Below are 14,413 nucleotides of genomic sequence, written 5' to 3'. Positions count from 1 at the left end.
TCTTAGTATTTCATGCATTTTAGACCGCCACTAGCCGCCATGTTAGCTCCCTGAATCTTAGTGCAGAACAAAACGTGATTGGCTGAAGTTAAAACGTGCCCTATTGGACAACGAAAGCGGAAGTTACCCGATTGGCTTGCGTAGATAGTGGGCGGAGTCCACCTATTTGTGGATTGTGTGCACGTCTTGACGTTATAAATGTTTCTAAATCCACAAATGCACAGAGATCCATCCACAAATGCGTGCAGCGATTCACAAATGCACAGAAAGCGATCCACAAATGTGCAGAAAGTGATCTACAAATAAATGCCATTGAAATACATTTGTAAATATTTTTTATTTGCAAATCTCATTGTATTTATTTGTGAATTCCATTTCTTTTTGTGGAACGTCTAACATATATTTATGGTTCGCTTTTTGTGCATAATGTGGATTTAAAAAATGTTTGTGAAACTCTCTATATTTATTTGCGGATCATAGTTTATTTATTCAGAATATTGCAACAATTCTGATCCCATACTGGTGTCTCGTTTGTAAAACTGTGCGTAGGACCTTACTAAGTGTATGTTCGCCCGAAAACCAAAAATAGCGTACTTAAAAAAATATTCAGATTTATAAAACTGTGTGTACGCATATTCGCTTTATAAATCACAGATCACCTGCAAGTGTGCTTACGTGAATCAGCCTCATATCCTGCCATGTACACCTCCGTTTTACCCATAAAAGTTAATGCAAAGCACCTCATGAATGCTGATTCGTATATTAAGGCTGGCATCCAATCCACTTGTTAAGCCTGACGTCACCACCATAATGGATGTATACCGTTTCCAGGTCCAACCGCTATCAGATGACATAGAAAAATGACAATGATGTAAAACTGCTGAAAGCACCCGATCCCATCCTTTATCTCCATAACGAAATCACAAATGGCCACATGAGATTCACTGAGATTTGAAAATTAATTGTTATTATTTATTATATTAAAGCCTAAGGTATCTGGTATTAGGGTATTAACACCGCATTAAAATCACATCATTAATTAGTTGTGTCCTTAACCTGAGATCAAATTTGAAGACATAATTGTAAAAGACGAATATTTCTTCATTCCGGTTTTGTTATGAACATAGGACTGATAAACCGAAGAATGCGCATAAGAATGTTATAAAAATAAATGTATCGTTTTAAAAAACACAAGTTGTGAAGGCTAGGGTTCTTTTGTCGAGCTTGGCTGGACCTTTTTGCATTTTCTTTTCAAATTACGTTTTGTCCTGTTGTGTTATTTATTCTTGTTTATTTTGGTTATTTTTCTTTATGGAACCCGTAATTAAATAAATATTCAATATTTTGTACTCAAACCTCTGTCTTTTGTTGCTTTCCTGACCCGGAATTTAATGCAATATTCAGTTTCCCAGACGATGCTGTGTTTTGCAGGCTCCCACATTTGATTCAGTGCAAGAAATCAAAGTGGTGGCTCAAGGGAAAAACACTCTTCTGACTGAAACCAGAAAAGTTAAATATATATCAATATATATATAATGAATATTAAACCACTGACAATAATTCGTACAGATAAACAAATCTATAACCCCAGACAAACAGGTAATGTGTCCTGATTTCAGCGTACACACTCCTACATCTGTACATTCATGCAGTGCATTTTTACATTTCCCAGTGTTGCTTTCTGTATTTTAAAGTCCATTTCAGAGTTTTTCACAATGGACACAGAATTGAAACCAGTTGATACTGAAGTAAGTTGCCATTTTCACCACACAGAATTGAAATCGAACGCATTCAGAAATATGTAGTGGATAATTGTGTCCAAAGAAAATGTTGTATTCCATGTTTACCTTATTGACCATGTGTAAACAAATGTTTACATTTGAACCGCAATGATCCTTTAGACCTAGAACTCCGAGTAAACATCTTGTGTTGAAATGCAAACATGTTGTATTTTGCAAAACGTCAAATGTTAACTACTTTACACCCACAGTACAACACTATTGCAATACATTTGAATGTGGAGAGACAGATTACTGTTGTGACTAATGTTTTGATTAGTTTCCACAACAGTCAAATTGTATGAAGGACATCTTAGGCATTAATTATCGACATGCATCTTACTGTAAACACATTATGACATAAACCTAAAATTCCCTTGTCTTGTTGTTGAAGTCTTGCATATTTAAATGTATAATTATAAGTATAAGGCTGCTCTTTCTATAAGGTATTTTGATTGTATTTTCTTCCTGTGTCATTAGGATCTCCTCCCTTCTGTGTGAATCATTGTTTATTTTCTCTCTATAGATCCGTGTGCTCTCTCTTCCATTTATTTTCTCCCTCAATTCTTTCTGTCTCAAAGCCAAAGAAGTATCACATTTTATTTATTTTCATGACACCTACAACAATCCATTTTCTGCAAAAACATCATTATCAAATCACTATTAAATTTGAGAACACCACAAATTATCAAAAATGAATAAGAAATGAGTTAAACAATTATTATTAAATAGTTTAAAATGCTTTCAAATAAGACTTTGTCCTCTTGTGTGACAGTATAGTTGTCACCAGTGGACATAATCCATCACACCAGTGGATAAATACTGTATCTATCACCAGAGGTGGGTAGTAACGCGCTACATTTACTTCGTTACCTTTACTTGAGTAACATTTTGGAAAATATGTACTTTTTAAGTAAAATTAAAAGTGTGTACTTTTACTCTTACTTGAGTAAATTTCTAATAGAAAATCTGTACTTTTACTTCGTTACATAACTTACATTGCGTGACGTTCCTTCGTTCCTTCATTTTAAAATATGCTATTAAAAACGCGTTGTTTATTTCAAGGTTGTCGTCTCTTTTTACGGGCATTCCCGAGTGATCGATTCTTTTGAGTCGATTCTTTTGAAAGCATTAATTGAACAATGGGCAAAACCATTTGAATAGGCTAATGAATCAGTTCAAATGATTTGTTCAGTTCGCAGCACGATCTGAATCATCTGAAGCAGGATTACTCACTCCTCGTAGCGCGAAACTTAAGAAAACGCAGAACCCAAAGAGCGTTGGATGAAGTGGATATGAATCTATTATATAATCAAAACTGCAAATGTGTCATATTGTTTGCCAGCAATGTGCCCGCCATATGCGCGCACCCGCGCGACCTGTTCGTCAGACACAGCAAGATGCGCGTTACCTGTCAGACACAGAGACGTGGGCTTGCAGAAATATACATTTGAAGAACAGAAGGAAGAAAACCTGTTGATGGGCGTGTGGTTCACTGTTTACTGTTTGTTTACAAGTAAGAGCGTTTCACAACACACACGTGACACAACACGAGAAAACATGAGCTTTGTTCAAAAATGTGTATTTCATTTAAGAGAGCACTGCAGATGTTCTAGATCATCTTAGGAAATGCTCTGAGTTTAGTTCATGCTTTAGTTTGACATGGTCTATTATTCTAAATAAGTTGTGTAAACTACATTGACATCAGGACTAGATGAAATATACAGAAATGCTAATCTCTTCTGTGTTTGTCTATTCTTCAGTCTCTCTAGAATATTGCAAAGATATCTGCTTATGATAATTAAAAATGTTGATTAAAATGTAATATTAAAATATTGGCGTTAATATTAATTATATGTAGTAGGCCTATATAATCAGATACAGAGTAACTAAGTAACTAGCTACTTGAGTAGTTGTTTCATTGCATACTTTTTTACTTTTACTCAAGTAAATTTTAAAATAGTGACTTTTACTTTTGTAACAATTTCTCTAGTTACTTGTACTTTCACTTGAGTAAAGATTTTGGCTACTCTACCCACCTCTGTCTATCACACCGAAGGACGTTTCAGCTTTTTGTCTCATGACCTTGCTGTTTCTAGCTTACCTGTTAACAGCAGTTAGCAAAAAAATGTGCATAATTTTCCATGATTATGTAGTTTAACATAAAAAATATAACACGTCACACCAAAGGACAACATAACTTAATACTTTTATAGTGGTTCCAAAAAAGTGAAATATTTGAACAATTGTGAGACAAAAATGTACCATGTACATGCATCATGTGCTTCACAGGGGCTTCAGTAACATGATATTGAATGGGGTCTTTTTTAGCAAATTAATGTTGTTTGTGGATTTTCCTGATTTAAAATCAGGATCTGGTGTCACATGAGAGGACATGGTTTTCTGTGACAAAATGTATCTTGTTCCTCCTATACGCTTTTAGAAATACATGGATGAAAAAAGTGATTGGCATTTACTTAAATAGACACAAATTATGCCTAATGTATTTATTAACATTGTTATGCTGTTCTTTTTACTTTACATTTTTTTTCATTTACTGAACCATGCTTGAGACAGTCACACCATAGGACAATTTCAAGAATTTCAGGAAATCTATTAACAAAGCAGTTTTACAACAACAGGACCATGTAAGATAAAGATGTGCTTAACCATTTACTGCATTTTAAATAATGACAATACGAATCATATTAATTTTTATTTTGAGTGACAGTGAAAATGCCATGTCACATCAACAACCCACATTTACAGTATATGTAAATCTATCTCTTTTTGTGTGCGTGTGTGTGTGTGTGTGTGTGTGTGTGTGTGTGTGTGTGTGTGTGTGCGTGCGTGCGTGCGTGCGTGCATGCGTGCATGTGTGTGTGTGTGTAACAGTGCTCTGCACAGACAGCAGTGGAGGACACTGAGAGGATCTTTACTGAACTGATCCGCTCCATTGAGAGAAGACGCTCTGAGGTGATACAGCTGATCAGAGATCAGGAAAAGACTGCAGTGAGTCGAGCTGAAGGACTCTTGAAGGAACTGGAGCAGGAGATTGATGATCTGAGGAGGAAAGACACTGAACTGCAACAGCTTTCAGAGACAGATGATCACATCTATTTCCTCCAGGTAACACTGTACAGAACAGCACACATTACAATAATAAGGCACTGTAAACAATGCATATGCATAGGGTATACAAGAGGTGTAGTGGATTATATTTGTTTAATAGCATTTTTGGCGTGGACATAATGAAGTTTTCATTGCATTGATGTAGAGTTTCCAGCCTCTCTCTACACCTCCAGGATCTGCAGACAACATCACTGTCAGTTCTCCCCTCTCTTTTGATGACGTGAGAAATTCTGTCTCACAACTCAAAGAGATAGTGGAGGATTTCTGTAAAAAAGACATTGAACGGATATCTGGCAAAGGTTAAAAAAAAACATCAAAGACCAAGACTTTCAGAATTAAGTCCTACTGTGGAATTTTATATAACAAGAAGAAATAAAACACATTTTAATATGAGTATGATGTTACAGGAGATTTCATCTAATTGTCACTTTGTTTTCTTAGTTTCGTACAGTGAAAATATTCCCAATGGACTCAATAGCAGAGCAGAGCTCCTACAATGTAAGACACAACATTTACATTACATTTTAAGATGTGGAAGACATGAAGAGTCACAGGAAAAGTTTAAAGCTTTTCATTGTTTAATATCTACTGTTAATGTACTATAAAAACATTTGCTTAACTTATTTACTCATCTAAAAATAAATAGGCTAAATTACAGTGTAGTTAATTATTTATATGTCAATGGGCAATAAAATTTTGATTATAAAAGTAGTTCAAATTAAAAAGGGATTTACAAAAACAACATAAAATACTTAATAAATACAAACCCGATTCCAAAAAAGTTGGGACACTGTACAAATTGTGAATAAAAAAGGAATGCAATAATTTACGAATCTCATAAACTTATATTTTATTCACAATAGAATATAGATAACATATCAAATGTTGAAAGTGAGATATTTTGAAATGTCATGCCAAATATTGGCTCATTTTGGATTTCATGAGAGCTACACATTCCAAAAAAGTTGGGACAGGTAGCAATAAGAGGCCGGAAAAGTTAAATGTACATATAAGGAACAGCTGGAGGACCAATTTGCAACTTATTATGTCAATTGGCAACATGATTGGGTATAAAAAGAGCCTCTCAGAGTGGCAGTGTCTCTCAGAAGTCAAGATGGGCAGAGGATCACCAATTCCCCCAATGCTGCGGCGAAAAATAGTGGAGCAATATCAGAAAGGAGTTTCTCAGAGAAAAATTGCAAAGAGTTTGAAGTTATCATCATCTACAGTGCATAATATCATCCAAAGATTCAGAGAATCTGGAACAATCTCTGTGCGTAAGGGTCAAGGCCGGAAACCCATACTGGATGCCCGTGATCTTCGGGCCCTTAGACGGCACTGCATCACATACAGGAATGCTACTGTAATGGAAATCACAACATGGGCTCAGGAATACTTCCAGAAAACATTGTCGGTGAACACAATCCACCGTGCCATTCGCCGTTGCCGGCTAAAACTCTATAGGTCAAAAAAGAAGCCATATCTAAACATGATCCAGAAGCGCAGGCGTTTTCTCTGGGCCAAGGCTCATTTAAAATGGACTGTGGCAAAGTGGAAAACTGTTCTGTGGTCAGACGAATCAAAATTTGAAGTTCTTTTTGGAAAACTGGGACGCCATGTCATCCGGACTAAAGAGGACAAGGACAACCCAAGTTGTTATTAGCGCTCAGTTCAGAAGCCTGCATCTCTGATGGTATGGGGTTGCATGAGTGCGTGTGGCATGGGCAGCTTACACATCTGGAAAGGCACCATCAATGCTGAAAGGTATATCCAAGTTCTAGAACAACATATGCTCCCATCCAGACGTCGTCTCTTTCAGGGAAGACCTTGCATTTTCCAACATGACAATGCCAGACCACATACTGCATCAATTACAACATCATGGCTGCGTAGAAGAAGGATCCGAGTACTGAAATGGCCAGCCTGCAGTCCAGATCTTTCACCCATAGAAAACATTTGGCGCATCATAAAGAGGAAGATGCGACAAAGAAGACCTAAGACAGTCGAGCAACTAGAAGCCTGTATTAGACAAGAATGGGACAACATTCCTATTCCTAAACTTGAGCAACTTGTCTCCTCAGTCCCCAGACGTTTGCAGACTGTTATAAAAAGAAGAGGGGATGCCACACAGTGGTAAACATGGCCTTGTCCCAACTTTTTTGAGATGTGTTGATGCCATGAAATTTAAAATCAACTTATTTTTCCCTTAAAATGATACATTCTCTCAGTTTAAACATTTGATATGTCATCTATGTTGTATTCTGAATAAAATATTGAAATTTGAAACTTCCACATCATTGCATTCTGTTTTTATTCACAATTTGTACAGTGTCCCAACTTTTTTGGAATCGGGTTTGTACGTAGTGCATTAATGAATTTAAATAGTAAAATCTAGGGATCAGGGATAAACAATTTGAATAATTTACAAATTAAACTGTAAATACATGTTTTAATCAGTCATTCAAAAAGCCATTCCGTTTATGATTTGCACTTTCAATTCCCTGCTGCTTTTCCGATTTGCTTTTATGGTGGCTTTTCTAATATAGTATTGGGTTTTCTAACATAAAATGATACATTTAGTTAGTTATAGGTCTCACATATATTTTCTGATATAATATGGGCTATGGGCCTCATGTATGAGTTTGAGCACTTGAACACCTGCACGCACACCAAATATTTTATCACATGAAGACAGGAACTGCACGTACACCGCACATACTTTTGTAGACAAGTCTAATTTATCGCATACTGTCAGGGTTTGACAAGGGAGAGAACCCAAATGCAGGCAGGCAGAGGTGAATGGGTTAACAGAGAATTTATTATTACAAAAAGACATGCAAACAAAAACCCACAGTGGGGAACAAAACACGATAATAAATGGAAGAACAAAACAGGCACATAAACTGACTAAACTAAAATACAAGGACTAAACACCACACTGGACAAAACTACAATAAACTGACAATAACTAAACTCACGCAACAACCAGGAACAGGAACACACAGCACTAGGCACGGAGGTAAGTACACAGACAAGAACCATATACAATACACGAGCACAGGACAAAGAAACATGAGGGCATTTATAATAGAGACAAAGAGGGATAATTACACAGGGCAGGTGGGAAACATTAGACACGGCAGGGAAGCAATACATGAAACGAGAGGGGCGGGGCCAATGACAAGACACGAGAAAGCACACCAGATGTCAAAACATAAACAACCCATGGCTTTCTCACATAAAACCTAAGGGCTCTGTCCCGATCCTGCCACACGACTAGAAATTCAGAAACAAGAGGGCAGGACCGTGACAGCATACAGTCACAGACATTGGGTAGCTCATTATTACACTAATCCATGAGCTCATTATTACAATAAATCATGTGCCTGAGTAAAACTGATGATAAATCATGTATCGTCCGAAAGCCCCGGAAAGGTGTCCGGAAAAGTGTAGGTTAAAGGGCACATGATATACTGTATGTGTTTTTGAGAGGCGCTCGCCACGGAAAATCCTAATAAGGTAAGCTGGAAACATAACTGTAGGCGAGCGCAAGATGGATGGGCCAGCTGGGCATGAGTGAAATATAATAGTGGCAGATAAGAAGGGGAAGGGCTAACAAAAAGATGATATCATGTGAAACCTGATTGGCTAACACTGTGAAAAAACCAGAGGTGGACGAAGTACACAACTTCCTTACTTGAGTGAAAGTACAGATACTTCTGGTCAAATATTACTCCACTACAAGTAAAAGTTGTAAAGACAGATTCTTACTTAAGTAAAAGTACAGAAGTACGTGCTTTTAAACGTACTTAAGTATTAAAAGTAAATTTCCTTTATGTCAGTTGTGCATTGTTTTATTGTCGTATAACTTATGTCCCTGAAGCAACCTACTGAATACACGGAGTAGCTCACAGTATCAGTTGTATTAACACTTACATTTAGTCATTTAGCAGACGCTTTTATCCAAAGCGACTTACAGATAAGGGAAACAATGGAAGCAATTTGAACAACATAAGGACAACAAAAAGCATAAGTGCAACAAAAGAAAATTGGTCTCAAATAGCCTATCACAGTGTACAGAGCTAAGTATTAAAGGAGTAGTTCACTTCAAAATTTGCCCCCATTGACTTTCCATAGTCATTTTTATTCCTACTATGGAAAGTCAATAGGGGCAAATTTTGCAGTGAGCAACCCCTTTAAGAGCTTTACAGGTGCTGGTCATATAATTAGAATATCATCAAAAAGTTGATTTATTTCACTAATTCCATTCAAAAAGTGAAACTTGTATATTATATTCATTCATTACACACATACTGATATATTTCAAATGTTTATTTCTTTTAATTTGATGATTATAACTGACAGCTAATGAAAATCCCAAATTCAGTATCTCAGAAAATTAGAATATTACTTAAGACCAATACAAAGAAAGGATTTTTAGAAATCTTGGCCAACTGAAAAGTATGAAGATGAAAAGTATGAGTATGTACAGCACTCAATACTTAGTTGGGGCTCCTTTTGCCTGAATTACTGCAGCAATGCGGCGTGGCATGGAGTGGATCAGTCTGTGGCACTGCTCAGGTGTTATGAGAGGCCAGGTTGCTCTGATAGTGGCCTTCAGCTCTTCTGCATTGTTGGGTCTGGCATATCGCATCTTCCTCTTCACAATACCCCATAGATTTTCTATGGGGTTAAGGTCAGGCGAGTTTGCTGGCCAATTAAGAACATGGATACCATGGTCCTTAAACCAGGTACTGGTAGCTTTGGCACTGTGTGCAGGTGCCAAGTCCTGTTGGAAAATGAAATCTGCATCTCCATAAAGTTGGTCAGCAGCAGGAAGCATGAAGTGCTCTAAAACTTCCTGGTATACAGCTGCGTTGACCTTGGACCTCAGAAAACACAGTGGACCAACACCAGCAGATGACATGGCACCTCAAACCATCACTGACTGTGGAAACTTTACACTGGACCTCAAGCAACGTGGATTCTGTGCCTCTCCTCTCTTCCTCCAGACTCTGGGACCCTGATTTCCAAAGGAAATGCAAAATTTACTTTCATCAGAGAACATAACTTTGGACCACTCAGCAGCAGTCCAGTCCTTTTTGTCTTTAGCCCAGGCGAGACGCTTCTGATGCTTCCTGCTGCTGACCAACTTTATGGAGATGCAGATTTCATTTTCCAACAGGACTTGGCACCTGCACACAGTGCCAAAGCTACCAGTACCTGGTTTAAGGACCATGGTATCCCTGTTCTTAATTGGCCAGCAAACTCGCCTGACCTTAACCCCATAGAAAATCTATGGGGTATTGTGAAGAGGAAGATGCGATATGCCAGACCCAACAATGCAGAAGAGCTGAAGGCCACTATCAGAGCAACCTGGGCTCTCATAACACCTGAGCAGTGCCACAGACTGATCCACTCCATGCCACGCCGCATTGCTGCAGTAATTCAGGCAAAAGGAGCCCCAACTAAGTATTGAGTGCTGTACATGCTCATACTTTTCATCTTCATACTTTTCAGTTGGCCAAGATTTCTAAAAATCCTTTCTTTGTATTGGTCTTAAGTAATATTCTAATTTTCTGAGATACTGAATTTGGGATTTTCATTAGCTGTCAGTTATAATCATCAAATTAAAAGAAATAAACATTTGAAATATATCAGTATGTGTGTAATGAATGAATATAATATACAAGTTTCACTTTTTGAATGGAATTAGTGAAATAAATCAACTTTTTGATGATATTCTAATTATATGACCAGCACCTGTATATGTTTAGCACATACATGTTTAGTTTAGATATAATCCATTTAGCCTAATTATCCTCATTAGCCACCTAGTCCTATATGTATTTATGAGCAGTGTTCTTTTATTTTGTATATTCCCTTTAACAGTTTTAGCAGCAATTTACCAGTAAGTAGTAAGGTTCTTGTAAATAGTAAAGTGTAGAAGCCATGTGTTTGTTGGATTTATTACCATTTGTATTTCCATACTTTAACTACAAACATAAACTATAGCTAGTATAACGAAACTATGGTATTTTTAGTTGCTGTGGTTTTACTAAAGATTATTAATTGGAGTATGGTTCCTATATATAGAAAATGTTAAATTTGTATATACTGTGGTTTTACTGCAAATACCATCCCTGCTGAAAAAAACAATGAATTTTTGAATTAGAATGAGATTTTTTAATTAAATTCCTCTTTGTAGTGTGTTTGGGGTTTTATTCCAATAGGATTTACCATCCCATCAATAGAATCCATCACATGCAAGTAGACAACAAGTATCCATAGTACAATTCCCATTATAACCATTAAATCCATTACATGTTATGTTGTATTTTGGGCAGGATTCTATTGTTTTTATACAGATATACAGGAATACTTCAACTATAGTTACTTCAGTAAAAACATCATTCATTTTCCAAATCGCTTTAAATGATACAGCAGCAGATCAGAAGTTAACACGCGTAGCTCAAGGTGTGTGATGCTTATTTACCGTTTAGCCATTTTGTCGATCATTTTCATGACAATGTTTCTACGATCTTTGACTGATCGTAACCCACAGATGATTACACCACACTTTAACATGTGCCTTTTTCGTCTTTTATTGTTCTATTTGCCTTTTTAGAGCACTATCACTGGTGTAGCAGCACCTACGTTTACATTAGTTTAGCGGGGAAAATCCCAGAGTTGCCAGATTTGCGTAAAAAAAATGTGCCAAATGGCCATTCAAAGCTTGCCGGAAAACCGCGAGCTTAGAAAAAATGAAATACTTGGCAACAGTAAAAGGTCCCGGCAGATCGCAAGCCAGATAAATTGCGCACACAGGAAACCCCGCTGCATAGAAACCTTTTTCTACTTTTGGACCTTTTTATCAATGTAGTGGAGTAAAAAGTACGATATTTGTCTTTGAAATGTAGTGAAGTTAAAGTACAAGTACTCAGAAAAAATAATACTCAACTAAAGTACAGTACTCAGGTAAATTTACTTCGTTACTGTCCACCACCGGAAAAAACACCTGAGATTTCTGTATAAAGCATGGAGTCAGTTGTGTAGATCACTTCAGATGAACTCTGAATATCTCACTTTGCTTGCCTGAGCAAATAAAGATTGAACACTTGGCAACTGGAACCCTTGTCTCTGAGATTTCTTTCTGCGTTTGCAGGTCGATTCGCTTCAACACTTTCCGATTACCTTAGTCATTTATTACATTTACATTTATGCATTTGGCAGACGCTTTGACTTACATTGCATTGTCCTATACATTTGTTTCTAAGTATGTGCAATCTCTTGGAATCGAACCCACGACCTTGGCGGTACAGGAAAGCTGTCATTTCTCTTATACCACGTTAACTAAATACAATATTATTCCATTATTATTGCACCTATTAACAAATAAGTCTTATATACAGTAAGCTATACAGTAGCCTGTCCTCACTTCAAATAAACACATTCATGCTCATGATATGATGAGAAACATTGATATGCAAAGCATGACAAATTTAAGTTAAAATAGGCATTTTATCTTTTTCAGATTCATGTCAGTTCTCTCTGGATCCAAACACAGAACATAAAATCTCTGTCTGTCTGAAGGAAACAGAGCGGCTACTTGCACTGGAACAGCCCAGCAGTATCCTGATCATCCAGATAGATTTGATGATTATTATGAGGTGTTGTGTAGAGAAAGTTTGTGTGGACGCTGTTACTGGGAGGTCGAGTTGAGTGGGATTGACATGTGAGTATATCAGTGTCAAATAAGAACATCAGCAGAAAGGGAAATACAGATGAGTCTAAATTTGGATATAGTGATCAGTCCTGGAGATTTTTATTTACTCCCTCCAGGTACTCATTTTGGCACAATAAAATACAGACCAATGTCCCAGTAGTGTCCAGTTCTTCTAGAATAGGAGTGTATGTGGATCACAGTGCAGGAATTCTGTCGTTCTACAGCGTCTCTGACACAATGACCCTCATCCAGAGTCCACACCACATTCACTCAACCTCTCTATCCTGGGTTCTGGTTAAATCTGGGCACTTCAGTAAAACTTTATTAGATATTAACATGACCTATGTGGATTTTTCTTCAAGTAATGTTGTCATATCACAGGTGCAAAATAAGTTATGTGCTATTTTTTGTATTCTTTAAATAACACATTTGCTTATTATCAATTATTATTAAAGAGTTTTATATTGTATAATAATGTGGTAATCACAGAAATCATATCGGTGTTTGTTTGAGTGTTCATGTAAATTTAAAGACAGGAAACTGGCAAAATGTGTTAATGAAACCAAGACCACTTGTCAAGGGAAATGTGATTGCTCTCGATGTCACCCCTTCAATGTCAATAGCTGATGTTACTTATTAATATTAATATACAGTATATTTAAATGGCTATTTCACATTACTACTGGCAGTTGATTTATAGCTTTGTGTTCTGTGTACATTTAATTTAAAAATGTTGATAAAATGTTTATGAAATTTTAAGAAATTACTTTTTTACACTTAAAGGCGCAGTTCTTGAAAATCAGCGACCACTAGCATTGTATTATAGTTTTGCAACAAATCTCTGAGTCATTTGCCCACCCCTCCCTTTCGAATTACGACGGTGGCCGCAACAGTAAAAAAAGATGTCCTCTACTGAGACAGCGGATAGCAGTGATAAGCAACGATGTTTCTTTGCAAAGGTAAGGCAATATATTAACGTAATTAATCATTTAACATGTATTCTATTGCGAAAGTTACTGTTACAATTCTATAATTAGATATATTTCTTGCGTGCTAACTAGTACACGCTGAGAGTAGTGAAGTAACTAAAGTTAGCTAATCGTAAATAGCAACGCTGTTCAAAGCGTTTGATCTGACAGCGACATAGGCAGTTAGGTGTAAGTTAGTAGACGTTTGTCTCCCCCTTTGTAAAGTCAGGAACAACCGGAGTACGTACCACAGGGACAGAAAAACATTTTTATTCGGAGGTTATATGGCCATTTCTATAAAATGCTAACGTTACCGTTTCAACAAAACAGTTGTTTGGTAAACATTGAAAAAGTGGAAACATTGAAAATGTTGAATTATCTTACCAGTCTAGCAGAAAACAGGCAACTTCGGCGTCGCCTTGAAAACATTTGTCTTTCAACAGTGCCTTCCATCTGGTAATAGATACACCGATGTTTATCCTGGATTTCTGCCGCCGTTTGTTTCTAATTCGTCTGGCAGCATCACGTTTGCGCTTCTTTGACGACGGAGATTCACGCTCTGTCGGCTCTTGTGCACAATACGCATGGTCCTCCATTTTATCAAAACTTCTAAGACAGAACAATCAATTGCTTCAGCTAGACGACGACTACTCCTCCACCTCTCCGTACTACGACTTACTACTTTGTGCGTCTTCAACTCAGTGATGACGCAAGCTGCGTCTAAAAACACACACGAAGACCAACATATACGAAACGCGCTCTGTAGAGCTGCTTGTCCGTTAGAGCTTACTGTACAAAACATGGCTGCG

General features: G+C 37.0%; 1 pseudogene; it reads left to right on the top strand.

The window, feature by feature from the left end:
- Window positions 1-1,715: 1,715 nt before the first annotated feature.
- LOC130558389 (tripartite motif-containing protein 16-like) lies at window positions 1,716-12,964 on the top strand (annotated as a pseudogene).
- The last annotated feature ends 1,449 nt before the right edge of the window (window positions 12,965-14,413 follow it).

Source organism: Triplophysa rosa, linkage group LG8 (assembly GCF_024868665.1).
Source record: "Triplophysa rosa linkage group LG8, Trosa_1v2, whole genome shotgun sequence".
Taxonomy (NCBI): Eukaryota; Metazoa; Chordata; class Actinopteri; order Cypriniformes; family Nemacheilidae; genus Triplophysa; species Triplophysa rosa.
This window is presented reverse-complemented; position numbering and strand designations above follow the sequence as displayed.